The sequence below is a fragment of the Ambystoma mexicanum genome, chromosome 13 (assembly GCF_040938575.1).
Source record: "Ambystoma mexicanum isolate Mex_15411 chromosome 13, UKY_AmexF1_1, whole genome shotgun sequence".
NCBI lineage: Eukaryota > Metazoa > Chordata > Amphibia > Caudata > Ambystomatidae > Ambystoma > Ambystoma mexicanum.
In genome coordinates, this window is record NC_090938.1 from 94,616,921 (window position 1) to 94,643,859 (window position 26,939).

The window sequence follows — 26,939 nt, forward strand, 5'->3', positions numbered from 1 at the left end:
GAGATGTTTATCTGGCTGTGGGTGCTCCTCTGAGATGTTTGGCTCGCTGTGGGTGCTCCTCTGAGATGTTCGACTGGCTATGGGAGCTCCTGAGATGTTCGTCTGGCTGTGGGTGCTCCTCTGAGATGTTCGGCTCGCTGTGGGTGCTCCTCTGAGATGTCCGTCTGGCTGTGGGTGCTCCTGAGATGTTCGTCTGGCTGTGGGTGCTCCTCTGAGATGTTCGGCTCGCTGTGGGTGCTCCTCTGAGATGTTCGTCTGGCTATGGGTGCTCCTGAGATGTTCATCTGGCTGTGGGTGCTCCTCTGAGATGTTCGGCTCGCTGTGGGTGCTCCTTTGAGATGTTCGTCTGGCTATGGGTGCTCCTGAGATGTTCGTCTGGCTGTGGGTGCTCCTCTGAGATGTTCGGCTCGCTGTGGGTGCTCCTCTGAGATGTTCGTCTGGCTATGGGTGCTCCTGAGATGTTCGCCTGGCTATGGGTGCTCCTGAGATGTTCGTCTGGCTGTGGGTGCTCCTCTGAGATGTTCGGCTTGCTGTGGGTGCTCCTCTGAGATGTTCGTCTGGCTATGGGTGCTCCTGAGATGTTTAGCTGGCTGCTCTCTGCCGACTTGTGGATGACTGCGATGCGTTTGGAATATACAAACAAAGGAATGCATATTCTAAACGCAGCATGGGAGGTGCTCTGGGGTCACACGTCCTGTGCCCCTCATACTTTGTGTTGACAGCCTTAATTGTGGGGCAATTTATAAGTGATGGCTCATTTAACAAGCCATAGTTTTTACACAGCATTTGCGTAACATTTCAGTGTTAAAAACTGAACATGGGGCATTTTTATTGACCAGGCTAGCACAAGTATCAGTCAGCTGACCAAACCTAGGCATTCTTCAAAGAGAATTAAAATGCCACACAGAAAAAGTTGTGCATTATTTTCTTTATTTTCTCTGTTAGATAAAGCATGGGCCTGCTCTTTTTTGGCAAAAATAACCCCCAAGCCTGCTTAATAGTGAGGAGTTTATGGCTGAGGAACTGTGGCCCTTTTACCATGCATTAGAAGTAATTATTGTTTAAAACGCTTCATCAGCTTATTACTGGTCAGGCTAACGTTTGTAAGAGGTACAATCTTGTCTGGGTAGCCTTTCTGTGCATTGTTGATTGGGTCTCTCTTCTACGGTATCCTGTCCTGTCTGTAGATATAATTCCCAAAAGATGTTTCTGTATTGGGGTTTGGGCATGCTCACACTGAGACTCATCCCTTCCTCATCTAAAGTTCTTCACAAACAAGAAGCAAAAGAGCATTTGAGTATCTGATGTTGCAGCCATTTCATACTCGCATCCATAACCTTAAGATGTCCAAATGAGTATGTACAGTTCATGGTTACAAACATTTTAATGTTAGGGTGAGTGTTGTAAACATTGATGTGAGCACCAAGCCTTTCACCTGTTATGAATTTAGAGATTCACACATACAATCCCTTTATCACAGACCTGTTTATCCCATATAGAGACTGATTTAATGTGGAGCAAACAGGAACCCTCACTGATGCTATGTGTCCCCTTTCCCACTCTCATAGAGGTATTTTGAAAGAGTACAATAAGAGTGTACCAGACTGTCCATCTTGGAATGATTACCTTCCATCAAAACATAATTCATATGGTTATTCTAGTATTGCCCTTTGCGAAATACAATTGAGGTGCTGCAAACAGAACACCTGGAACACAGGGCCAGTGGGTCCTCGGACCCCAGTAGGCTGGTCACACGCAGTGCGCCAGTACGGACAGTTTAAAAGTGCATTCAGCCAAAGCCTTCCCTAAGAGCAGGTGACAGAAAAACCATTTACTTCAGCAGCAACAGCTGTGTTTTCACATTACAATTCTTCTATAAAGTACTTGCATTACAATGTAAGGAAACCAGCTTCATTTATACAGCAATTATTTATTCATATTGAGGAGGGGTTTTGTCGCACGACACAGAGGTGTAGTTGGGAGTGACGTGTGCCAGTCTGGGTGGGCAGGCGCATTCTGGGGTTTCGCCCTGGGCACCAAGTTGGCTAGAATCTGCCCTGAGTGGAGGACCTTGTTCCTGAGAAACAGAGCCATATCAGTGACACTGCGATTGCACCTTTGACCCGAACGAGACTGGGATACAATACACTTCCTGTGCCTTTTGCAATGCTCTTTGTAGGGCAATGAGAATGAATGTGATACAATTATGAAAAGACCAAGATGTATGATTGCAATATGCCAGAATACTGATATCACTTTTTTGGGGATAATACTATGCTGGCATATTGCAATCATAAATCAAAAATCCAGCCAACTGGAAGGTACACTTGGTACTTCTGAAAAGTGCGCCCCTTTCTCCACTCCCCTGTTGTGCAGCTTCCAAGAATGCTTGGAATGATGGCACATCAAGCAGGAAGGCATGACACAATGATGCGAAATATTCAGTATATTTGCCTAGACGTCAAATAGACGGAGTGCAGCTTGAGCAAATCATACTCCCTGCAACCTCATAAAGTTTGATGTGCAGGTCATTTTTAATTGAAACATTTGCAAATAAGGGAGGGAGACAGAAACGAAATCTCTGCCATTGCATCGCTTTTCTTCCCTTTGGAAAGCAATACGGGCTATTGTACCGAATTTTATGCCACTAGGATTTGACATACATTGTAGATGTGTTGGTGGGGGGGATTCAAGTTGCAAGTCGCTCACCACCTCAATTCTATACATACACAGAGCACAACATTTCTTATTCGCCAGAAATCAAATATCAATAGTCAGTGGTGAGTGCAAATGTTGCATCCTGAGATGTGTAATGTGCCTGTTATCACCGTCGCCTACTCAGAGCACGGAAGCTTGTCACAGGTACATATTGGGGTTCATTATGAGTTGGCTGTTGTGGAATTAACATGCCGATATTAACGCATACCGTCATGTGGGGGAATGACCTGCAAATAAGAGCTGGAGGTCATTCTGACACCTTACTGGCAGAATTCACTGGTATTAGCGGCTCCTGTAATACCAGCAAAATCCCCCATGGAGTCCAACACTGTCTACCACCGGTGCCGGTAACGGTAATACAGTTTGCCGTTATTCTGGCAGATTTACCAATTACACCGTTTCGGCTTCTGTGAATAGGCATGCCTCAGATCACTCATTTTTATTTTTCTAAGGTTCAACTCCAACCACTATTGCTCATTGCCACCTTCTTCATCCTTCTCTACTGATGCATGGGTAAAAAGGATGCACTGTTGTCCAGGTAACCCCAATATTTAATAAAGACCTTGTTTTGATAGTCTACAGTTTGGTTGTGCCCTTTTGGTTGACTCGACCAATTACATACACATATGCATTGTATGTGTATGTGGGGGTACGGGAGCAGAGTGGTGGGGGAGCATTGGAGTACGGAAGGGGATCTGGGGCAACCTGTAAAAAACTGTTTGAATTCAGATCGACAAAAATTGCATGGCCAAATGGCCGACTTTCAAAACATAGGGGGTCATTAGAAGTTTGCCAGTCTCCCGCCGTTAATTCTGACAGGATACCAGCAAACTGACCGACCGTTTCCGCCGCCTGGTATCTCGAAATTTCCGGTATATTACAGGTCCAGGGAACGGGCAGTAAATCCCCATTCCACATAAGACTTCATGGAGGGGAATGCCGCCATTACTGGCAATGATAACACCGGTGCCGGTAATACCTGCATTTATTTGCCAGTGGGGGCCTGATTATCCACCAGCTCTTGGCTGGAGGTAAATCAGTCACTCCCACCTGTAAAGCGGTACTTTGGCAGTGTGGCAAAAGTGGCAGTAATGGAATTACCACAACTTTTACCCACACTTTTCCCACACCTCAAAAGTTATAATAACCCACAAAGCTAAAACACATCTTTTAAAAGATTTTCATTTGGAAATCTACATTTTGTTTGTATACTTTCTGTCTAATCTAGTGATTACAAATACATATATGTGTATGTATGGGTAGTGGTATGGGTGTGTGTTGTGTTGCTGGGGGTAGGGATGGGGCTCAGTGGATAACACCCCAAAAATAAATCAAAATCTGGTTGAATTCTGGTCGACCAAAAGAGCACAAATAATAGCAGACTTTTAAATGAAAGTCTTTTAAAACACTGAAAACACATAGAACCATTGCCAGAATGTGCTAGATGGGCCACAGTGGCATCTGGCAGAGGTCTGACACTGCCCGCGCACCAGTGAAGATGGTTGAAAATAAGATGGAGCAAAGCCAGTCATTTATATACTAATCTCCAAACTGTGCCACCTCTAAAAGTCTTTCAATGTTGTATTCAAATAAACACCCCTTTATCAGCTCATGTTGCTATGAGGTTCTCCAGCTTTTATGGATTCAGTAGAACGCTGTGTAGGTTTCAAAGCTCGAACCTTGAGAACTTTGCTCCGTATTCCTAGACCAGGGGATTGGCGGTGACAGCTGACACACATGGGCCTTGACATCACGCAACACTCACTATTTATTTGAACATTGATGGGTAACTTTGGCATGCCCAAATAGTACTACCTACAGGCTCACAGTAGTCACCCAATTTCCTCACCAACACTTCTCTCTTGATCCGCTAGCTGCAAGATCCCACACTTTCAAAGTAGAAGCAAGGATTTCCCCGTCTTTCTGATCTTCTCTATCTCACCTGCCCCCTGGAAGCTTCCTTCTTATTTTGCCTTCATTCCTTTCCCCGGTTTCTTTTTTTAGGTTTGGCTATTATGTGATGCAAAAGTACCACCAATAATACAAAATGATTGCAGTTGAGTAAAGCTAGAAGGAGGATGGGATGTGAGGTGTACCCACAGTTTTGGGGTGTTGGCTAGATATTTAGCTACTCATTGACTGGCTTTGGCCATGCTCATTCCTATCGCCATTCCCACACACTACACTCAAAACACATCCTTCTGGGTTTTCTTTGAAGCTAGAGTTATCAAGCAGTAATCTCAAACTTTGAACTGGAAGTACCTGCCAGTGTTATTTCAAAGCAGTCTTCTGAGAGCTTAAGAGAGTTTCAATTATAAAACCGAAACTGCTGTAATAAAAATGTCCTACCCAAGTGTTCCCTCAGTCACTTGATTTAAAGCATTAGCGTGTCTTTGCACTGAAGTCCCATTAAAAACAAGGGCAGGTATTCACACAATTTTTCAGCTCTTCGTATAATCAGATGGCACCATTATGACAGGGACTGGCAAATGCCTATTCCTCAGGAAGTTGAGGTTTGCACAACACTGTGGCTGGCTGGCACTTCTGTCAGTCACAGCTGCAGGAAACACACAGTGTCTTTCAACTGGCAGATCGGTCTGAATCATGCCCGCACCCACTCCCCAGATCACTGAGGCGTATTTGACCCACGGCGAACCTGGGGCTCCGTGTCTAATCTGCTCTGCAGCGCACAGAACCGAAGGGCTCCCGCGCCCTACAACAGAGGGCCCCTCGGCGGGGGCCCCCCTTAGTGACGATTCCCTCAGGAGGCCCGGCGGGAAGGGGAGTCGAGTGGGGGGGTGGGGGAGGCGTGGAGTCTGCATCCCCCACCCCTGGGGGGGGGAGGCAGTGACGCCACTCGAGCGCGCGGGCCCGCACGCCGCAGTCTGGGCGCTATAAAAAAGCCCGGGAAACCCAGTTCGGCCTCTTCCGTGCCTACCAACAGCTGAAATTGCATTGCTGCGGTGTGAGGCGAGGAGGTTTCGAGCGACGTTCAGGATTGCGGTGTCCAGTCCAGTGGTGTCCAGTCCGGTGGTTCCTGTGTTGGGGGTTTTGCATTTCCAGTTCGAAGGACGGTCGGCGGCAGAAGGGAGAGACAGTGGCACAGCCAGTGTTTCGTGGGACTTGCGGGAGCACAACAGATACCCCAACCCCGGCGCATGGGGGCCCCGACACAATGGTAATAATCAGCAATGGAGTGGCAAGATAGGGGTTGGAGGGCATCCGGGAAGGGGCGGTGGCAACGGGAGGAACCCAATATTGGGTGGTGAGCGCCCCATAGATGTCGCAACAGAATGTTTTGCCCGGAAGAGGGGGGACCTCGTCTCAAAGGGACCATCCCCCATTGTAATACGGAAACTCCTGCCCTGGCTAGCCCGCGACCCCCTAATACGGGAGAGGAACATCTTATTGGAGGGGTTCACTAGCGGCTTTTTAATTCCGTATGAAGGGCCCCTGTTGCCACGCTCAGCGGAAAACTTAAAATCAGCCAAGGCTTTCCCAGAGGTGGTATGGGACAAGATAAGGAAAGAGCTAAGTTTGGCAGGGTGGCAGGCCCATACGAGTCCCCGCCCCTTGATAACCTCATAGTGTCCCCATTGGGAGTGGTGCCAAAGAAGGAATAAGGGAAACACCGCCTGATACATAATTTGTCGCACCCCAAGGGCAATTCAGTGAACGACTGGCTGGACGAAAGGGTATGCGCGGTGTCTTATTCGTCCTTTGATCAAGCAGTGGAGGGGGCGAGGGTGGTGGGGAGGGGCGCGTTGCTGGCCAAAGTAGACATAGAGGCAGCGTTTAGATTGCTTCCGGTGTACCCTGACAGTTTTCACCTGTTGGGGTTCCAGTTTGAAGGAGGGATTTATGTGGACAAATGCATGCCGATGGGCTGCAGCATATCGTGTGCCTACTTCGAAACATTCAGTACATTCCTGGAATGGGCATTACATGAGGTGGAGAACAGGGGGGTCAAAACCCATTATTTGGATGATTTTTTGTTCATTGGGAAACGGGGCACGGACACTTGCAGCTCATTATTGAACAAATTCATAGGTTTAGCCGCTGAATTAGGGGTACCGCCGGCAGCAGAGAAGACGGAGGGCCCCTGCACCCGCTTAACCTACCTGGGCATAGAGATTGACACAACCGAAGGTCTATGCAGGCTGCCTCAAGAGAAGGTAGCGGAATGAATTGCCCACATAGACAGAGTGTTGAGTAGCCACAGGGCCTCTTTGAAAGTTATTCAGTCACTGATTGGTAGGTTGAATTTTGCGGGTAGGGTCATCCCGGCTGGGCGGGTGTTTGCAAGGCGGTTAACGGCGGCTGCTGGGCGGGGCTCCAAAGGATGGCACATGATACGCTTGGGCGCCGGTATAAGGGACGACTTGCGCATGTGGAAGGGCTTCCTGGCAGACTTCAATGGGGTACGCTTGTGGAGGGCCCCCTGGGTTACGTTTAATGAGCTTCAGCTATTCACAGACGCAAGTGGCAGGCACAGGTTTGGGGTGATTCTGGGTGCGCAATGGTGCAGGGCGGACTGGCCTAGCGCCTGGAGCAAGAAGGGATGGTGCAGAAACATCAATGTGCTTGAATTGTTTCCCATTATAGTGTCACTGCACCTCTGGCCCAGAGAACTAGCCAACAAATGTTTAACTGTATGGTCTGATAATATGGCAGTGGTGGTGGGTATAAATACACAGGTGGCCTATTGCCCAGCAACCCTGAGCCTGCTGCGCCACCTGGTGAGGATAGGTCTGAGCATTAACACAGAGATGCGGGCGCGGCACATCCCGGGTGTCTCTAACACTGCTGCGGATGCACTTTCTCGTTCGCAGATGGGTCGATTCCGCAAAGCTCTTCCAGGGGCGAACAAGGACATGGTACCGTTCAACAGCGAGTGGTGGAGCCTAGTGTCCTGGAGACGGGTATAAGGGCATTGGCAGCCAGGGCACTTTCGGGGGGGTCAAGGGACAGATACAGCAGGGGTTTCAAGACCTTTTTGGAAATCACGGGGGACAGTGCCCATGATCACGGTGAAGCCAGGGTGCAACAATTCATACTATGGGCCAAGGGGAACAACAAGTCCAAATCATGGCTCGCAGAGCACTTATGCGCGGTCGCTTTCCACAGCCAGTTAGCAGGCCGCAGCGACCCGACCAAGGGCTTCCTAGTCAGGGCAGCTTTGAGAGGCTGGGACAGGGATGAGCCCCCCAGCAAGGATGACAGGCGACCTATCCATTTTGAACTGTTGAAAATGATGCTCACCCGGGTCAACTGAATATGCTACTCCCCGTATGAGTGCACCCTGTTCAGGGCATGCTTCACGCTAGCATTCTTTGGAGCCCTGCGCCCCAGTGAATTGATCGCCCGCTCCAAGCACGATAAGGAATGTAAGGCATTGCAAAGGGGAGACATAAGCATCTCAGAGGGATCACTGAGGGTGAAGATAAGGAGATCCAAGACTGATCAGAGGGGCGTAGGAAGAAACCTGGTACTGGGATGTTTGGGGACAGGGGAATATTGCCCGGTCATGACCATGAGTGCATTTTTGGGGGCCAGGAAAGGGGGCCCAGGGTACTTGTTCATACATGAGGAGGGCTCCCCCCTTACGCAATTCCAATTCAGGAAGGTTATGGCTTCGGTCCTAGCTGACATCAAGGGGATCAATGGGCACTACACGCCCCACTCGTTCCGAATAGGGGCGGCCACGACAGCATTCCAGGAAGGGATGGGTGGGGAGAACATAAAGAGAATTGGGAGGTGGAATTCGGACAAGTACAAACTCTACATAAGGCCTGAATGGGTATAAGGGCAGAGGGCCTTAGGGGGGAGGGGCGGGGGAGGGCGGCCAAAGAAGCCAGGGGATGTGCAAGGAATGGGACAACTCACCAACCCGCAACATTAATTTCTCCACAGATCGCAAAATGGTGTGGGTCATTGGACACTCATTCGTGGCCCGGGCAGCAAGGGGCACGGAGAAGGAGTACAATGATTTACATGTGGGTTTTGTGCGGACCCGAATTTGTTGGTTAGCGAAAGGAGGGATGAGATGGGACGAGTTGTGGGGGGTGCTGGATGATGGCCGGGGGCGCCATGGCCGCCCTGACATAATAGTGATCCACTTGGGGGGAAACGACCTGGTGGCAAGGGGGAGAATGGGGCTATTGGCGGGGATGAGGGCCGGGCTCACTCAGATGGGAAACAGCTTCCGGGGCACGGCATTGGCATGGTCAGAGATTGTACCAAGGCAGGCTTGGAGGGGGGCGCATTCGCAAAGGGGTGTCGAGGAATCTAGACGAAAACTGAATGCAAAAATGGGAAAATTCCTGATCAGCAGGGGCCTGGGCTGGGTCAAAGATGCCTTGATTAGTTTGAAAACTCCGGGTTGCTTTGGGGAAGATAAAGTTCACTTATCTGAGGTGGGGGTAAAGGTGATGGTGGCTAACTGGAAGGATGCTTTGGAAGGGTTGGGTTGCAAATAAACCGCTGGCGGAGGCCTAAGGGGGGGAGGGAGAGAAGGTGTCTATTTAGGCACTACCAACTAAGAAAGGCCGTTAGTTGGCCCGAAACGCCCCCTCCCTAAAGGGGGGGGGCTCCGCTAAGGATGCGGAACGGAACGGTCAAGGAAAGACCTCATTTCGGCACACCGCTGCCAGGTCAGTTGGCCCTCCTGCAATGGAGTACGGAACAAGATCAAGCAAACCGGAATCAAGCCGGCAAGGAAGGCCGCAGCACACTTCATCACGCCACTGGTTTAATCCGAAGGTCCAGCTTGTCTGTTGTGAACGGAACGATTGGGGGTAAAAGGTACAGCGAGGGAGTTATGGCAGGGGATGGGGTGTCACAGGCGACCAGGTGCATGAGGGGGAACTCACTGCGGCCGGTGACCCGCTGTGAGTCATGGCTGAGACACTGGTCGCAGCGACAGGTCTCTGGCAGACAAGCCCGGCGGATGTTACCTGGTGTTCCCGTTAGAAAGCACTGGCGGATACCACAAGGGGAACTGCACAGCCATTAGTTTATTATGAACGGCGCCCACGAGTATTAGACTCAGGGGAGGCCCATGTTAATGGGGAGGGATAGGGGGCTTGGAAGACCTTCCAACTCCAAAAGTGGGCGGGGGAAATGGGGAGTGCATCGTGGGAAACTAAAAATGGAGAGCAACAATGAAGTCAGCTAAGGGGGGGGAATCGAAAGATTTCACAGTAAACAGGGCTACGGCAAGTAGTTTGGAAACTGAGGGGAAGGGGGGGGTTTCAAGAGATGGGGGCACTCGTGAGTGGCAGCTCCAGCTGAGCTAAAAGAAACACTTGGGAGGGGGGGCCATGGAATGCGGGGGTAGGGGCCAGGAGGAGCAGGGGGATAGTTGGGGAGGACCCCTCTTTAGCAAAAGGCAGGAAAAGACGATGGGGATAAGAAGGTGGTTGAGCTCGGGGGGGTTGATAGCGCGGGACGGATGGGGCTCTCGTGAACAGGAGGGTGCTATGGGGAAGAGGGGCTGGAGGGGAGGAGACAATCAAGGCGGGGAGAGCTAGGGCAGCCCAGGGTCTGGGCAGAAGGGGGAGGGGGGCTCCCTAGCAGGACGGGCTAAGGGAAGACCTTTCCGGGGGAGAGAAGTTAACAAGATCAACAAACCTACCAGGGAAAAGGGGTTTGGAATCCAGGGGCAAGGGAGCAAAAGGGGAAAGGAGACCGGAACGCATCCTTTAGAAGGAGCCAAAGCGGAAAGAAAAGTAAAGTAATACATGGTATAAAAAATTGCACGTAAATAGGAAGGGGGAAAGTGAAGTGAAAAGTCAAATGTAAATGTGAAATGTATAATGTGAAATGGCCAAAAGGGTAGAGAGGGACTGCTGAGGAAGGGACTGGGCGCCTGGGTCGGGTCCTTCCAGGACCCGAAGGGGCGGGGGGGAAAGTTGCATTGTCTCAGCGCAGAATCCTGAGTTAAAACGGAACACCTGTAAGCTAACTCCTGACTTTATGAATGTAATAAAGTTTGCTGTGGCAAAATTTTCTCCCACTCATCCAACTGGTCATGCCTCTCATTTGGGACGTAAAGAGGTTGGGCTCCGTGGGAGGTGGTTAGCCATGAAGGAGTGTGGGAGTCTGAATGGGCGACTGGGGGTGGGGGGGCAGTTGGGCACAAAATAGATGCCGCCGGCCCACCCCGCTGAGGGTGTCGGCGCTAAGATCAGATCACTGAGTCGCCATCTTCGACAACTGACAAAGATGCTTTGGGCTCGATGATCTAATCTGCTCTGCAGCGCCCAGATCACTGAGCCCGAGGCATCTTTTCCATCGGCAAAACTGGGGACTCGGTAATCTAATCTGCTCTGTGAGCTGCAGAGCAGATAATAATTAGGTTCTCTTGCCAAAAGCAGCCCACGACAGACTGAAACCCACGTGGCGCTTCAGTAAATACTGGAACTTGCCAGGAAGAGATAGAGCACCGCTGGGGGCACTGGGCTGGCTTCAGCAGATAATGCATGCATTACTATGGTTTTAGAAGGTTTCCAGGGTCATCTTCTTGATGCCTCTCCAACTCAGCCCCTCCTTATCTCTCTCAGGCAAGTTTTCCTACCTTTGCAGAGAGACAATGGAATGCACTCGCACCAGCGCTGAGAGCAGAACAGTTGTACACTGAAAAACTGGCTGTTCAACTAACCTTGGAATGAGGTCCTCGACCCCTTCTGTCTTCCCGTTTTTTCTACTGCTCCCTTCTCCCTATCTCACTTCACTGTTTTCCTTCACTGCTCACCTAATATTCTGTGCAACTGGTTGTAACAGCGCCTTGATCCCTCCGGCTTTAGTGCGCTTTATAAATGAAAAATAAATAAATAAATGGGGCTCTATCAACAAGGGGAATGGGTTTCCAGGGATGTGGCGGGGTTCTGAATGCCATCATAGGAAGCAAGATTGAAGCTTGAGCTGTCTATGAGGTCACGCCGAAGCTATGTGGTCACGCCCCAGCGCTTTGAAGCTGTGTGTGTTGCCCCTGCAGCCCTTAAAGCTTAAAGAACACACTTCTGAGACAGATTGGGCTCTTGTGGTTACCATACAAGTGGTTATGGTCCTTTTAGCGAGATGAGCTGTTGTTACAAAAGTGGGGGAAGGGGGCTTGAGGAACTCAGAGGTCAATCGCTTCTGTCCTACTAAAGCCTAGGTACCCGAGTGAATGCTACACCTAGGTACTACGCTGTCCCAGGGAGGGTGAGGGGACAAAACAATTGAAATTCAAGAGCATGTTCTCCACATGATCAATGGTTGATGCAAAGGGACATATATTAGTTGCCAGAATAAATGTGAAATGTCTCTGGTGCAGAAGAGCATCATATAGAACTCACCTGGGAGAAGGCACTCAGCCGCGGTGCCCCGCCGATACCTACCTGCCCTTTTCTAGCCTATGTAGTCTAGATGAGCAGGCAGAAAAAACTCTGACGCCTCAATAAACAAGACTGCCACAGAGGTGGCCACCCAGCAGCTAGTGTTTGTTTGTTTATTTATTTATTTATAAAGAGCTCCAAACCCGGAGGTATCTAGTGTAACCCCCTTGCCCACATAAGAGCGTAGCAGCAAAGGAGAGCCATATTTTAGCAAATGCAAGGGCATGGTTGTAGCTGGGGAAAGCGACAGTGCAAGGAGGGCCAGCATGTAGTCTTGTCAAACACAGGGGCCAGCACAGATGTGCCACCGGCGAAAGGTCAACACTGGGGCCACTGGCATTTGTATTCTCTCAAGATGGGGGGGCAGAATTGTACACATACAAAGTGATTTGTCTGCATACCTTACTATGGTCTGTGTACTTTTCAAGCCATTTTATAGAAACATAGAAATATATTACATATTTCTATGTTTATAAAAGATGTCTTGAAAAGTACACAGACCATAGTAAGGTACGCACACAAATATATAAATGCTGACATTTATGTGCATACCTTACTATGGTGCAAGTACTTTTCAAGCCATGATTTATTGAAGCAGAACATTGTTGAAAGCCAAGCAGGGGGTGAGGAGGGGAGAGGATGAGTCCAAGCGAGTCGTGAACAGTGGTGGAAGTGTATGAAAAGAAGTAGTGCAACTATGTTCCCTACTGGCCTGCCCCGCTCCCCACATACCCCATCACCAGGCCCCCTCCCACGTACAATACAAATCCCCAAACACATGCACCTGCTGTTTAAGGAAACGTTCAGTGCAGTGCAATGAAAGAACACGTTTCAACTGCTCCCTACACTTTCATTCTGGAACGGTTTCTTTTTAAAATAAAAGTACAGGAACAGTAAAACGTAATTAAAAAAACGTATAGGAGCACCGCTCCCCCCAACTTCGACCACTGGACTCGTGAATATTTTCCCATTCTCTTGGGAGTACGCGTCCCCAGACAGTGGAATGTCATTTATCCCAGCCTAAGGGCAGAACTTAAAGATATGCATGTCAGAAAACTCCACAGAATGAGCTCTCTACCCTACGTTATCCACCCAGTTCAGAGGGATTCCAGCTACTTGCAATCTGCCCTACTCTACTGGTGTGTATGAAGTGACCGCAGTGTGACCTGCGGCGACTGGCACTCTACAAAACCCCAAATGAATGGAAAGAAGCAGGGGCCCTTATTTGCAATATAGTGTCTATATATAAGACGCCAATAAACATCACGCGGCTGCTCAGGGGCTTCCAGGCACTCATTCAGTGAGTTGTCTAGATTTTATTTTAAGACCTGTACTGTGTTGCAATATGCACTTAGCTATGTAGGACAGCCAAGTTTTACATGTTCGTTTTTAGGCACCACCTGCCACATCATAGGCCAGGCCCATCATTTTGTAGGCCACGCCCATCATGCGCACCACGTCTTTAAATGAACCCCACCTTCAAGTTCTTAACCAATTTAAAGCACTGGGCAGTGGGTTTATGGGAAATGTAGTTAAACTGCTGGTGACAGTCTCCCACGAGTTGTTTCGCTGAGTCAATATTAGCAAAGGGTGCAAGGAGTTTGTTTACTTTACTGTGGTAGCGTGCTACCATCTTACCTGTATTGTGACTGTGATGTCCACGTGACAAAGGTCACGTGGACGAGTAAATAAATGGAAGGCAGAGCGCGCCAACAAGGCAGTTACCGCTATGGACCGTAACGGAGTGTCGCTGTGTATCCTTTGCTCTGTGCGCAGCGCGGGCCGCCTCCAGCGTGGCCCGCTCCCCGGAGCACACATCACACCGGTGACGAGGTGGGATCCATGAGACCCACGCGACCCAGCCACCACAACAAGGAACAGGCAGTTGGTGATACGCGCCTCCAGGCTTCCCGAGGCCCGCTAAGTTACTTGCACCGAAAGAACGGGAGCCTGGGGAGAGCCACGGAGCAGTGTGAAAAAAAAAAAAAAGTCACGCGGCAACGCTGCAGATGACCAGAGGTCACAGCCACTCACCTGCCAGCCAGAGGCATCACAGTAAGTGTGCCGCGCACAACAGCAGCAGCCACACGCCCACAGGCCCCCCGCTCACACTCTCTGTCACACGGCCAGCAATTAAGAGACACGTACACATGCACTCCAGCACTATCTGAAATGTCATCAGGCCTAGTTTGATAGTCGCTTGTTTTGTTCCTCCCCTCCCTTTCTGCACCCCTCTCCTCACCTTTTGTTTTTCACCGTCTCTACCAGAAATGTCATCAGGCCTAGTACGGTAGTCGCGTGTCTGTTTCCATTTCCTTCCCACTCCCCCCCTCCCTTCCTTATCTATGTCTTAGCTCTTGCACTATCTGAAATGTCGTCAGGCCGAGTACGATAGTTAATTTCACATCCTTACTGTTCATGGCCTATAAGAATGTGGTTGTATTTTCCCTTGTTCCCTCCCTGGCCTTGAAGCGCTTTGAAACACATTGTGTATAGGCGCTATATAAATAAACGATCATATCATATCATATCATACCATATCACTGCAACTACGTGCCCTGAAAAAGTTAAGCAAAGCCGCCACCCCTACAAGGCAACTCAATCCCTGGCACCCCAGCCCAGCAAGGACTTGCCCCAGATGAGGGCAAAGGCAGAGCAACACCAACATATGCCCAACACGCCAGAAACACTACGCACAAACTCCAGCTGTGCCAGCAAAAGGCCCACAGTCCAAGAAAGCGCCACAGTCATCAAGCCACATTATCTGCACACCCACAACAGTGAAGACACTGGCAAAGTGCTAACACAAAGGAGCACAATGGCCACAGACCCAAGCCAACCACAACATGATGGACGACGTTGCTACCCCAAAGGCAACAAGGCCGCAATCCTGACACCAGCACGTGGCTAGAGACAACGCAAGGGACGTTCATGCAGCCTTTCCAACCATTTGAACCACGCACCGGCCTTCGATGGGAGCTGTGGATGCAACAATTCGAGCTCGGCCTCCTCACACGAAAAATCGACAGTGAAGACATGAAGAGAGCATTCCTCATGCTCAACCTAGGCACAATGGCACTCCGCATATTCAACGCCCTACCTAATCGTGCCATGTCAGATGATTATGAGACAGCGAAAGATGTACTTACAAAAATATTCAAGCTCAAGGTCAGTGCCAACTTAGAAAGATTTAAAATGAGCCAGGCCTGGCAACGTCCGCAGGAGAGCATAGACAACTTCCACAGCCGCCTGAGAGAAATGGCGTTAGCCTGCGACTTCCCAAATGAAGAATTCTCAGTACGACAGCAAGTCATACACGGGTTGTCATCTGAAAAACTCAGACGCACCATTCTTGCGGAAACAGACATTACACTGGACACTATTCTGTCCATGGGGCGGCTATGAGAGCAGACGGACGAACACACAACGAGATGGAGAAAATCATAAGGCGCCTACCACTGGTCACAGAGCTGACAAGGAACGACACTGCGACAGTCAATGCCCTAAGGCAACAGAGACACTGACAAAGCCAACACGCCACCCGGCCGAAAGACTGCATTTGGCGTGGAGGACAGCATGGCAGGAGCAACCCAGGCCCAGCATATGGGACCACGTGCCACACATGTGGAAAACTTAACCACTACGCATCGATGTGCCTGAGCTCCAGACAACCCAATGATTACTCACTGCGAGAACCCCCTCTTGCACCACAAAGGCAATTCCCGCAGACAGTCAAGCCACCCTGAGCGACGCAATCGCCAACACAAAGAACCGCCAGGCAGACAGTGCAACGGCAAAAGTGGACAGTCTAGAGCCATTGACGGCAACAACACCGACAGTTTCAGCAGCGAAGAGAAGCAGTCCAGCAGGTTACAATCTCCAAGCCACACTGACAAGCACCGAACCACAGGAGAGAGAAAGTGCACATGATCTCTGCAGTCAAACCCGGATGAGATAATCAACTAAGCGGGTCCCCGTCACGACGATGCACCATACTAGTAAGGGAAGTCCCTGTAACAATGATGATTGACACAGGGGCCACCGTGAACGTCATGCCATCATCCAAATTCAACAAACTTGACCCAAAACCCAGGCTTTGACCGCGTGCAGTCCTGCTCTACGCCTACGACTGCAAGAAGCCCCTCCCCGTAGCGGGCTACTTCAAGGCAACCCTCTCCCACCGGGTGATCAGCTGCAGAACGTGCATCCACGTAGTAGAGGCCGGCATAGAAACACTACGCAGCTGCGCAACAGCAGAACACCTGGAGGTCATCCAGTTCAACCTCGCAGTACAATCAGAGGACATAGAACACCTGTTGGCGAAGCACAAGAACCTCTCACAGGAATCGGCTGTCTCAAAGGCAGGACAGTGAAGTTTCATATTGACCCCACCATCAAGCCACGGGCATTGCGTCACAGGAGAGTACCGTTCCACATGAGGGCCGCAGTGGAGGCAGAACTCAAGAAACTAGAGGATCTGAGAATCATTGAGAAAACCTCAGGGCCCATCCCATGGGTCTCACCAATGGTGGTCACAGCCAAACCGAAGCAACCTAATGCCATCCGCATATGCATTGACATGTGACTCCCCAACGCTGCAACATGGTGAGAGAGACACATCACGCCAACTATAGATTAACTGATTGTTGATCTAACAGGGGCAACCATCTTCAGCAAGCTCGAACTCCGATTGGGCTACCACCAGATCCGCCTGGCAAAAGACTCACGGTACATTACCATGTTTTCCTCACACCTGGGTCTCCGACGCTACCGCCGCCTCAACTTCAGCATCTCATCGGCGGCTGAGGTTTTTCAACACGAGATACAGAAGGTCCTACAAGACCTACCAGGAGTGACGAACGTCAGCGACGACATTCTACGGTAGGACGGAAGCTGAACACACAAAACGACTTGCAGCCACCCTTCAATGACTAGAAGATTCAGGGCTCAAACTGCACGAGGAGAAGTGTGAATTTGGGAAACGATCACTGAGCTTCTTTGGCTAGGTTTTCAACGAGCATGGAGTGTCACCCAACCCAAGCAAAGTCAGCAACATCAATAATGCGCAAGCCCCAACCACAGCGACAGAAGTCTGCAGCTTTCTTGGCATGGCCACTTACTGCGGCCACTTCATTCCGGACCTGGCCACCTCTGCCGCCCCCCTGTGCGAACTCACGAAAGCCAAAGCCCCCTGGGAATGGGGCAGGGAACAAGAACAACCATTCACGAAGATCAAGGACTCCCTCTCCAGCGACGCCACCATGACATTCTTCGACATATCCCGCACAACAGAACTACTTGTTGACGCTGGTCCAGTGGGGCTAGGAGCGGTGTTAACACAGAAAGGCAAAGAAGGAACAGTCTTCACCATTGCTTTTGCAAGCAGGGTGCTCACACCAACAGAAAGAAACTACGCCCACATTGATAAGGAGGCATTGGCAATCATCTGGGGTGCAAACACTTCTACGTGTACATTCTGGGGCACCTGGTGAAGGTGATGACAGACCACAAGCCACTCATCCCTATCTGCAGAGGACCCGCACCACACCCCCCGCCAGGATTGAGCACTGGCTTCTGCAACTACAACAAGTTGACCTAGACGTCCAATACCGAGCAGGTGCTAACAATCCGGCAGACTACCTATCACGACACCATCGCCCAGCCACCACCACCGAACATGAAGCCGCTAAAGTAACAGAAGAACATGTGTGCCAAATTTTTGCATGGGCCAGGCCCAGAACCATAAAAGTCAAAGAAATCCAGGTTGAAATGGACAAGGATCCGTGTCTACAACTCGCAAAGGCAGCAATCCTGTCAGGCGGATGGAAAACCTTCCTGACAGAGGTTACACAGAAGACAGCCCCCGCTCAAGAGCTCATATAAGCTCTTTTCGGGATACACCACGAACTATCCATCTCACTAGATGGCCGCATTCCGAAAGGACATCGAATCGTGCTGCCTGACCCCCTCCATGAGAGAGCCCTCATACTGGTGCATGAGGGGCACCAGGGGATAGTGAAAACGCAAGCATTTCTCAAGTCCTGCTATGGCACATACAACACAAAGTAATACCACTCATAGAAGCATGCACGGCTTGCTTGTCCACACGCCGACCAGGCCCACCGGAACCCATGGAGTACCCCTGTCGAAACGACCGCAGGTGGGACGCCATAAGTATCAACTTCTGCACGATTGTGAATGAAATGTACCTACTGGTAGCAATCGATGAACACACCTGGTACTACGAGGTCGAACCTGTCGCCTCCACAGATGCCACATCTGTGACCACGGCTCTGGAAAAGATGTTCGCGACACATATCATACCATCATCGATCCAAAGCGACAATGGGCCGCCTTTCACAAGCAAAGGGTTCAGAACGTTCACAGACAGTCTAGGAATACGCCATCACCACATCACCCCTTACTGGCCGCAAGCCAACGGGGACACCGAAAGATTCATGGCCTCAATCAACAAAACTGCAAGGATTGCCAAGGACAAAAGCCGGCCATGGCTCCCGGAGCTCTACAGATTCCTCCGGGCCTACCGCCTGACCCCTCATTCAACCACCCGTGCCAGCCCAGCAGCCATGATGTTTGAGGTACCCATCCAAGGAAGTTTGCCCCAACACCACTCCTGGAAGCATCCACAGGTAGACCTAGAGGAGGTAGAAACCAGAAGACGCAGACACAACTCCAAGGAAGACGAAGTCAGGAGAGCCGCACCCAGTGAGCTCCAGATGGGAAGCACAGTACTGGTGAAAAACAGGGCCCACAAAGGGAAGATGTCCCTACCCTACGAGTCAGCAACGTGGACAATATCACAGCTGGAACATGGCCTTGCCTCAGCCAACCGAGGACAAGATACAGTGACCAGAAATGTCTCACACTTCCTAAAGGTCCCGCCAGCTTTGTGGGAAGAAGGGAACGTAGATGTCAGCCACACAAGAGCCGAGCCCTCACAGGAAGACAGCCCCAGCCCCAAGGAAAGGCCAGGCGAGAGCTCGAGACACAAAGTTCCAGATCAACAAGAAGAGGAGAGGAACACAGCCACACCCCCGAGACGCCACAGGGACCGCGGAGAACACTACTCACTCAGGAAGCGACTAGTGCCATCCACCAGACTGCAAGGATATGTACTGAACGGCATCTACGTGCGCAAAGGGGGCTGAGCAACGAAAGAAGATCTACTGAACTAGGACAACTTTGTTTCCACAGCACCCAAGGGTGACTTGTGTTAATTGTTTGATGTCCAAATGTTTAGTTAGTTTATCCAAAGTTGAAGAGGGATGTGATGTCCACGTGACAAGGGTCACGTGGATGAGTAAATAAATGGGAGGAGGATGGGGCGCCAACAAGGCAGTTCCCGGTCTGGACTGTAACGGAGTGTCGCTGTGGGTCCTTTGCTCTATGCGCAGCGCCGGCAGCCTCCAGCGTGGCCCAGCCCACCGGAGCACACATCACAGTGGCTATCAAACAAAGTCCACCAGATGAACTTTGCGCCTTCCTTCAGGAATTTTGATATGTAAAATATCACGCAGTAACCTACTCTAAACGCAGCCCTTAGAATTTCAGATTACTTTCAAAGGTGCGGCGCTCAAAACATTACACTGATTAGAGGTGGTGAAAAAAATCAGGTTATCCGGCAAAAGTATATTCTAACAACAAATAAGCTTTGATACTAAGGGAACCTACCTGACGGTAAGTGCACTTCACTGTGGGTCTTCAGAAGCTTGCAGTCCGGCTACCAAGCTGAAAACTTTGCAATAATCAACTCGATTTTCCCATGGAAAGGAACACAGTAACCAGATGCTTTCAGAGGTTTGGGCTAAAGTAAAAGGAAATGTGAGTGTTTGTGCGCTGTTATCTTTGAAAGCCCTTTGGCTTTGTGTCTGAGCAGAGGTTCATTTTTAGGGCAATAATTTCTTATAAAATTAGTATTCATGTAATTGGTAAACGGAAACAGTACTTAGAAACACAAAGTACATCATAGCACAGAATTGTTCTAGGCCAGAAAAATAAATCATGGTTCATAAAAAATGTATTGCTCAGCATTTCAAGAGCACCCAGGGCCAAGCGCTTTGAGTCAGGCTTAGCACATACTGCCGCTAGGAGACCAGTTTACTTGGTTTTCTTGAACGTTCCTATGTTCTTTCACGCTGTGCAGAGTAGTGATACAGTGAAGTACGTGTAAATAACATGACATTATTTGTGTCAAACAGATGTGGGGGGGGTGTTTTGGGTGAGCAGAGCCAGGTAGTGAGTGGGAATGACCATAGGGGCTAGCATGGCCAGGGGTGATTAAACAACCAAGCACCCTAGTCTATGTGCTACCTCCTCGCGCTCTCTCCCACCTTCACTTTCCATGACAATGGTTTTGGCTTATGGGCAGGTCGTCCAGCACCACGTAATAGCCAAAACTAAAAACTCATCTGCACGACCTCTCACTGAGGCATTCTCTGCCAAGGCCCCCATACACGCACGTATCTTGGCGCTATTGACAGATAAGAGCTGTTTATTGTTACCCAAATTAATAGTACTTATTTTATTTACCTCAGAAGAATGAAGAGCTCAGTGGACCTCCCGGGATTCAACCTGTGACCACGAGATCAAACGCAGATTCCTGTAGTGGAGGCATTAGTCCCCGGAGCCACAGCCCCGGCTGAATGCCGAAATGAAAAAAATATAATAATGAACGCTGGTCTCCGACCACATCTCAGCCCCTCATTTGTTCAATGGTGGGACCTAATACCACTTGCCGGTCATCTCGACGCAGTGTCCACCCCTGTCTCCCAACGCCCCCTCTCTTACCTGTGCAAAGCTTTCATGTCCCTTTATCTCTGCTCTCCCCTGCTTCGCCCTCGTCTCGACGAACCTATCCCATCCCGCAAAACACAAGGGCCTGTTTACAAGTTAGAATGTGTGCTAAAAAAAAGCGTTGCTAGCAGAATTACTACCATTTTTACCGCACCTCTGAATTACAGTTGTTGTCCTAAAGTGAAGGAAGTTGCTGGAGGCAAATCCTCCACTTTAAAGTAAAAAGAAATCATCGCATTTACCACAGCCGAATTACCGCTCACGGTAAATCAGCCAAAGTCCCCCTTTCAGTTTGTTAGACTACAAAAATGGGCACTAACATTATGTTACCACCGCTCCGAATCCCACAGAAACTCCACAAGAACGAGCATCAGTAATGGGAAAACTTTTAACGTAACATAATATGAAGCTGCATTATAAAGTCAATGCAATATAACTGAAACTTGCTGCATAGCACTACTCAATGCAGCACACATATTGTATAACATAGTTACTTAATATATCAAAACACAACATAATATCACATAGCATATATATATATATATATATATATATATATATATATATATATATATATATATCTTAACATATAATAAAATAATGGGACAGGATACGATAACAAAGCGATAGAGCATTGCAGGTCAATAAACATTGCTTTACATAGCATAATACAAAATATGTGTAGGGAAGCCGCGGGAGGCAGTGAGTAAGTGCAATATTTATTTCTAACAGGCCCACTCGGAGGGCTGAACCACCTTCATCTCCAACCGTCTGCTCTCTGCCTCGCGACCGCAGTTTAAACAAAGAACAAGGACGAGAGGCAGAGAGTCAGGCTGACATCCGAACATTCCAACTATGACAACATCACTGCATATCTCCCCGCCCCCCCGCCCCCGAAAAGCAAAAAAAAAACCAAGGTTTATAATATTATTTAACAACAACAAAATAAACTATAATACAAAGTATGTGTAGTAAAACATATGATTAACGTACATAATCCCCTAACCATGCTGGTTCTTTGGTGAATCTTCCTTTTTCAGTAACGCCCACATTGCTCGTACCAGCCTCCTCATTTACACCATTCCGATCAACATCCTGACTGGTCACACTACCACCCGCTTGTTGGTTTTCCATGCGCACTCCTTGTATCTCAGTGGCCTTCCCCAACCTACCCTTGGACCATACCTCCCCTCCCTCGAGGACAACAACACCATTCCTGACATCAGAAATCCTCTGAGGTCCAAGAAACTTACTTTCCGTACACTTCTCCACAAATATGGGTTTCTTGATAAATACTTGCTCCCCTACACTCGCGCACCTTCACATTCTCCCGCCTATCAAAATGCTCTTTATTCTTTTCTTGCCCCTCTCTGATTAACTTCATTATTTCCTTCCTATCCACCACAACAGCTTTTGCCATTCCTAACCATCCTGGGCAAAGTTTGGTGCCCGGTTCCCTACCTTTAAGAGACACAAATGGAGCAACACCCGTAATCGAGTGCAGTGTCGTCACATAGCTCCATGTTACATGTTTTAAAACTTCTCTCCATGGTTGCCCCATGCGTAATGCCATTTGGATTCCTCCCTTCAAGTACCTGTTCACTCTTTCTACTAAACCATTTGCTCTGGGATGATATAGTGCTGTTCTTGTGTGCACAATACCATAACCTTCCAAAAACTTCTTCATCCTTTCTGACACAAGTTGCACCCCAATGTCAGATACTAATTCAGAAGGGACTCCCACCTTCAGAATAACTCTCTCAAAAAATTGAATCAGATCATTTGCAGTCACTTCCCTTACAGCTTCCCATTCCACCCACTTGGAATGGAAATCTACCAGCACAGATATTTAAAACCATCACCTAACCCTGCAATAGGGCCCATTATATCCACCACCAACTTTACCCATGGTTGGTCTGGAGTGGTATTGGGAGCCATGGGCGTTTCACGTACCACCCTACACTTGTCACTGGACTGACATGACATAAAGTTTTTTACACTCATTTCAGCCATTTTGTCTATTCCTGGCTACCGATAGCTTTGTCTCAACTTCCTTTTCATAGCTCCCTCACCGGGATGTCTTTGGTGCGCTAACTCTACTAACTCTGCCCTGGTACCCTCCTGGCGGCACACAAAATTGTCCCATACACAACCTTCCATTGACCAGACACAACTCTTCCTTGACTTCCCATCCCACTTGGAACCTCTTGTCTAAGTCCTTCTTCTCCGGCCACCCTTCCACTGTCCACTGCTTTATCAACTTCAAAACCCCATTCTTCTGTTCTTCTTGTAACCACATTTCACGTCTCACTGCACTTCCGCCACCACACCTTCGTCCAATTGCTCCATCTTCAACTCTTCCTCTCTTACTACGGGCAATCTGGATAGACAGTCTGCTACCACGTTCTTCTTACCCGGCAAGTAACTCACTTCAAAATTGTACATCTGTAATCCTAAAACCCACCTGCTGATCCTCGGGAACCCCAATGCTCATCTGACACTCTCAAACAGTTGTACCATAGGCTTATGGTCAGATCTTACCACACATTTTCGCCCCCCACAAAAAGTACTTAAAATGATGAATCGTCCAAAACATTGCTAGGGTCTCTCGCTTGATTACTGAGTAGTTTCCCTCTGCACCCCTCAATGGACGCGAGGCGAACGCAATTACTCTTTCCACATTACTCTTGTCATACTGCACTAAAGTCGCACCCAACCCCACAATACTGGCATCCACCACCAAAACACATTTTTCATATGCTATAAACTTCCCAATTGAGGGTGCACTTATTATTGCTTCTTTGATTTTCCTTAATGCCTCCTTGCATTCTGCACTCCATACAAACTTAACTCCCTTCCCAAGTAAACTTCTCAAGGGCGTAGACATGCTTGCAAAATTCCTTACAAACTTGTGATAGTACGTGCACTCTGAAGATTGCATTTTTCCACTGTCTGTAACTATGCCGTGATACCTCCGGGTCTGTGAAATAAATAAAATAAAGGAATTACCTCACTGGTCTTTATTTTCTGGTCGGGGTGCACTTTTGATAGCCTCTACCAAACTTTCTTTTGGTCTCACGCCATCCCTGTCCACAACGTGCCCTAAAAATTCGACACTCTCCACTTTTATTTTGCATTTGTTCCTCCGCACCATCAGCCCAGCATCATTCAACCTGTTCAACAATTGTGAAAGAATCACATCATGTTCTTTTTCTGAATTTGCATGGACCAAAATATCATCCTGGAAAATCACAAATAATATTTGTACCCTCTCCAATACAGTCTCCATTACTCATTACTAGACGGCTGCCACTGACACCAGCCCAAACGGCATCATGCAGTACTTAAAAGTCCCCAACGAGGTCACAAATGCAGTTAAGTGTTGACTTGCTTCAACCAATTGCACTTGGTGATAAGCTTGAGATAAGTCTATCACTGAGAAGAGCTTGACCCCATTCAATATTGTAAGCTTTTCCCCAATAATAGGAAGCGGATGTCTATCAATTAAAATGTTGCTGTTCAAGTCTCTTAGATCTATACATTGTCTTATTTCACCATTAGGCTTAGCTGCTACTACCACCGGTGACAGCCATTGGGAGCATTCTACTCTTTCAATAATTACCCCTTGTAACACTTTCTGTATTTCCTGTTTCACCTTCTCATTTAAGTGGTGCGGCACTGGTCTAACTTTATGCACTCTGGGAACAGCTCCACTTTTGAGAATGATCTCATGCTCGAACCCTTTTAGCATTCCCAACTCCTCTGTAAACACTTTGGGAAACTCTTGTTCCCATTTATCTTTTACCTCTGCAACAGTGATGGGATATTCTGCGCTTGCTTGTATTCTTATGCTAAGTTTCCATTGTTCTGCCCATCCCAATAGGGAGGATCCTTCTTGGGTTACATGAACATCCGCGTCACAACTGCGACCCTTATACTTTACGGATGCTTGGAACTTTCCTAAGACCTTGATCTTCACATTGCCATAGGCATATGGTTCAATCATGTGTTCACTTAATTGCTCTATCTTTCCTTGCACACACCCCTCAAATGCTTTCCTTGATATAAGAGTCCACGGTGAACAGCTGTCAACCTTCATGGTTACAACTCTCCCTTCAATCAGAAAGACGTCTGTCGGTCCATTCTCTTTAGGGTACAATTCGGCAACTTCCAACACATGTTTTCCTTAATGAGGAACTGCATGACTCTCTTCTTGTTCAGAAACTCCGACTTCCACATTATTACCCTACCCAGATTCCTTGCAGACTCTTGCAAAGTGTCCTCTTTTCTTACACTTCAAGCAATTGATATTCCTAGCTGGGCAAAACATGCTCGAAGAAATGTGGTGATTGCTACCACACTTAAAACACCTGACTTCTTTGAAGGTGCTGGATTTCTTTACATTTCTGACTGCTACAACCTCACCCCTGGCTTGTCTCCTCTCATGTTCAACATGTATTTGCTTGTTTGTTCCATGCTTCTAACTGTCTCCTGGCACCAACTCTAGCGGAAGATCTTTAGATAGTAATCTCTCCTGAATCTTATGACTATTGATACAACGAACCAATTGATCTAGTATGAGCGAATCAGTGAGTTGACCAAACTCACAGGTGTGGCTCAATGTTCTCAAGGCAGCAATTACATTTTCTACTGGCTTCTGGGGTTCCTACACTCTCTGGAAGAACGTATGTCTCTCAAAAGTGGTGTTCCTTTTAGGTTCAAAATGAGTTGCCAGTTTCTTTTCAGCTGTACTGTACGAATCAGATTCACCGTGACCCTCTTTTGGTGGCTCTGGCAACTCATCATATACGCTGCGCCCTCAGCACCCAAGTTGTGCAATAGTATGGCTTCCTTTCTGGCAGAGGCAAATTTCTCCCCCCTTATAGCAATGAGATACGTGTCAAACAGTTTTCTCCACCTATCCCACCTTATAGTAGGTGTGCCAGGTTCTGGTAAGAATTGTGGAGGCGGTGCCATACTAGCTTCAGCCATTTTGACAACCCACTGTGAGGTCTGCGCTAACAGTGTGCTTCTCTTTGATTTGATTTACTGATCTAATGCCAGTGTGGTACAGCTTCACCACAGCACTTTTTTCACTTTTCTTTCCTTACTGTCAACTTCTGCTAGCAATTTCTCCTTGCTATTATTGTGCAGCCCTTCTCCCATAAACTTCTCAATTTGGCTGTGTCCTTTGGATTCTAACAATATTGTGCTATATTATTATAGATCCTTTGCTCATATGGTTCGTTCTCTCTTATCCAGAAATGACTCAAAAAAGGACACTCAGGAGTGCCATTTGCTTTTCCTTCTTTCAATCAGCCTGCCTGGGAGCTCTCGGCCCCACCCTCACCAACTTGCAGCCTTCTGGGAAGTGTTCACGCAGAGCTACGGGCTGAACGGGGTGCCCATTGGCTGTTCCGTCTTTCAATCAGCCTGCCCGGGAGTTCTCTGCCCCTCCCTTGACAATGTACAGCCTTCCAGGAAGCGTTCATGTAGAATTATGGGCTGCCCCGCAGTTCGTTATCGTGTCCTCCCCCCCCTGCCTCCTCACCTTTCTTGGATGTGCCAACAACGGGCGGGGCAAGGGGTTGGCACCCACCGCACACGGGGTGTTATCTCTGTGCGATCCTTCTCGGCAGAGAGTCGTAGCCTCAACCCCCACTGTGCGGCTCCTCACGGCAGCAGCAGTGTCCGCGGAGTTCAGCCAGTGCTTTTATGTGCACCGGTCTCAGGTGGGATGAGAGGGGCGGAAAAGGGGCTATCACAGCGCTCTTCCTCCAGCGGGCCTGCAGCTCACACTCAATCCCATCCTCGTCGCCATTGTAGGGAAGACGCGGGAGGCGGTGTGTAAGTGCAAGATTTATTTGTAACAGGCCCGCTCGGAGGGCTGAACCACCTTCATCTCCAACTGTCTGCTCTCTGCCTCATGACCGCAGTGTAAACAAAGAACAACAAGGACGCGAGGCATAGAGTCAGGGTGACATCCGAACATTCCAACTATGACAACATCACTAGAATATGCTAACA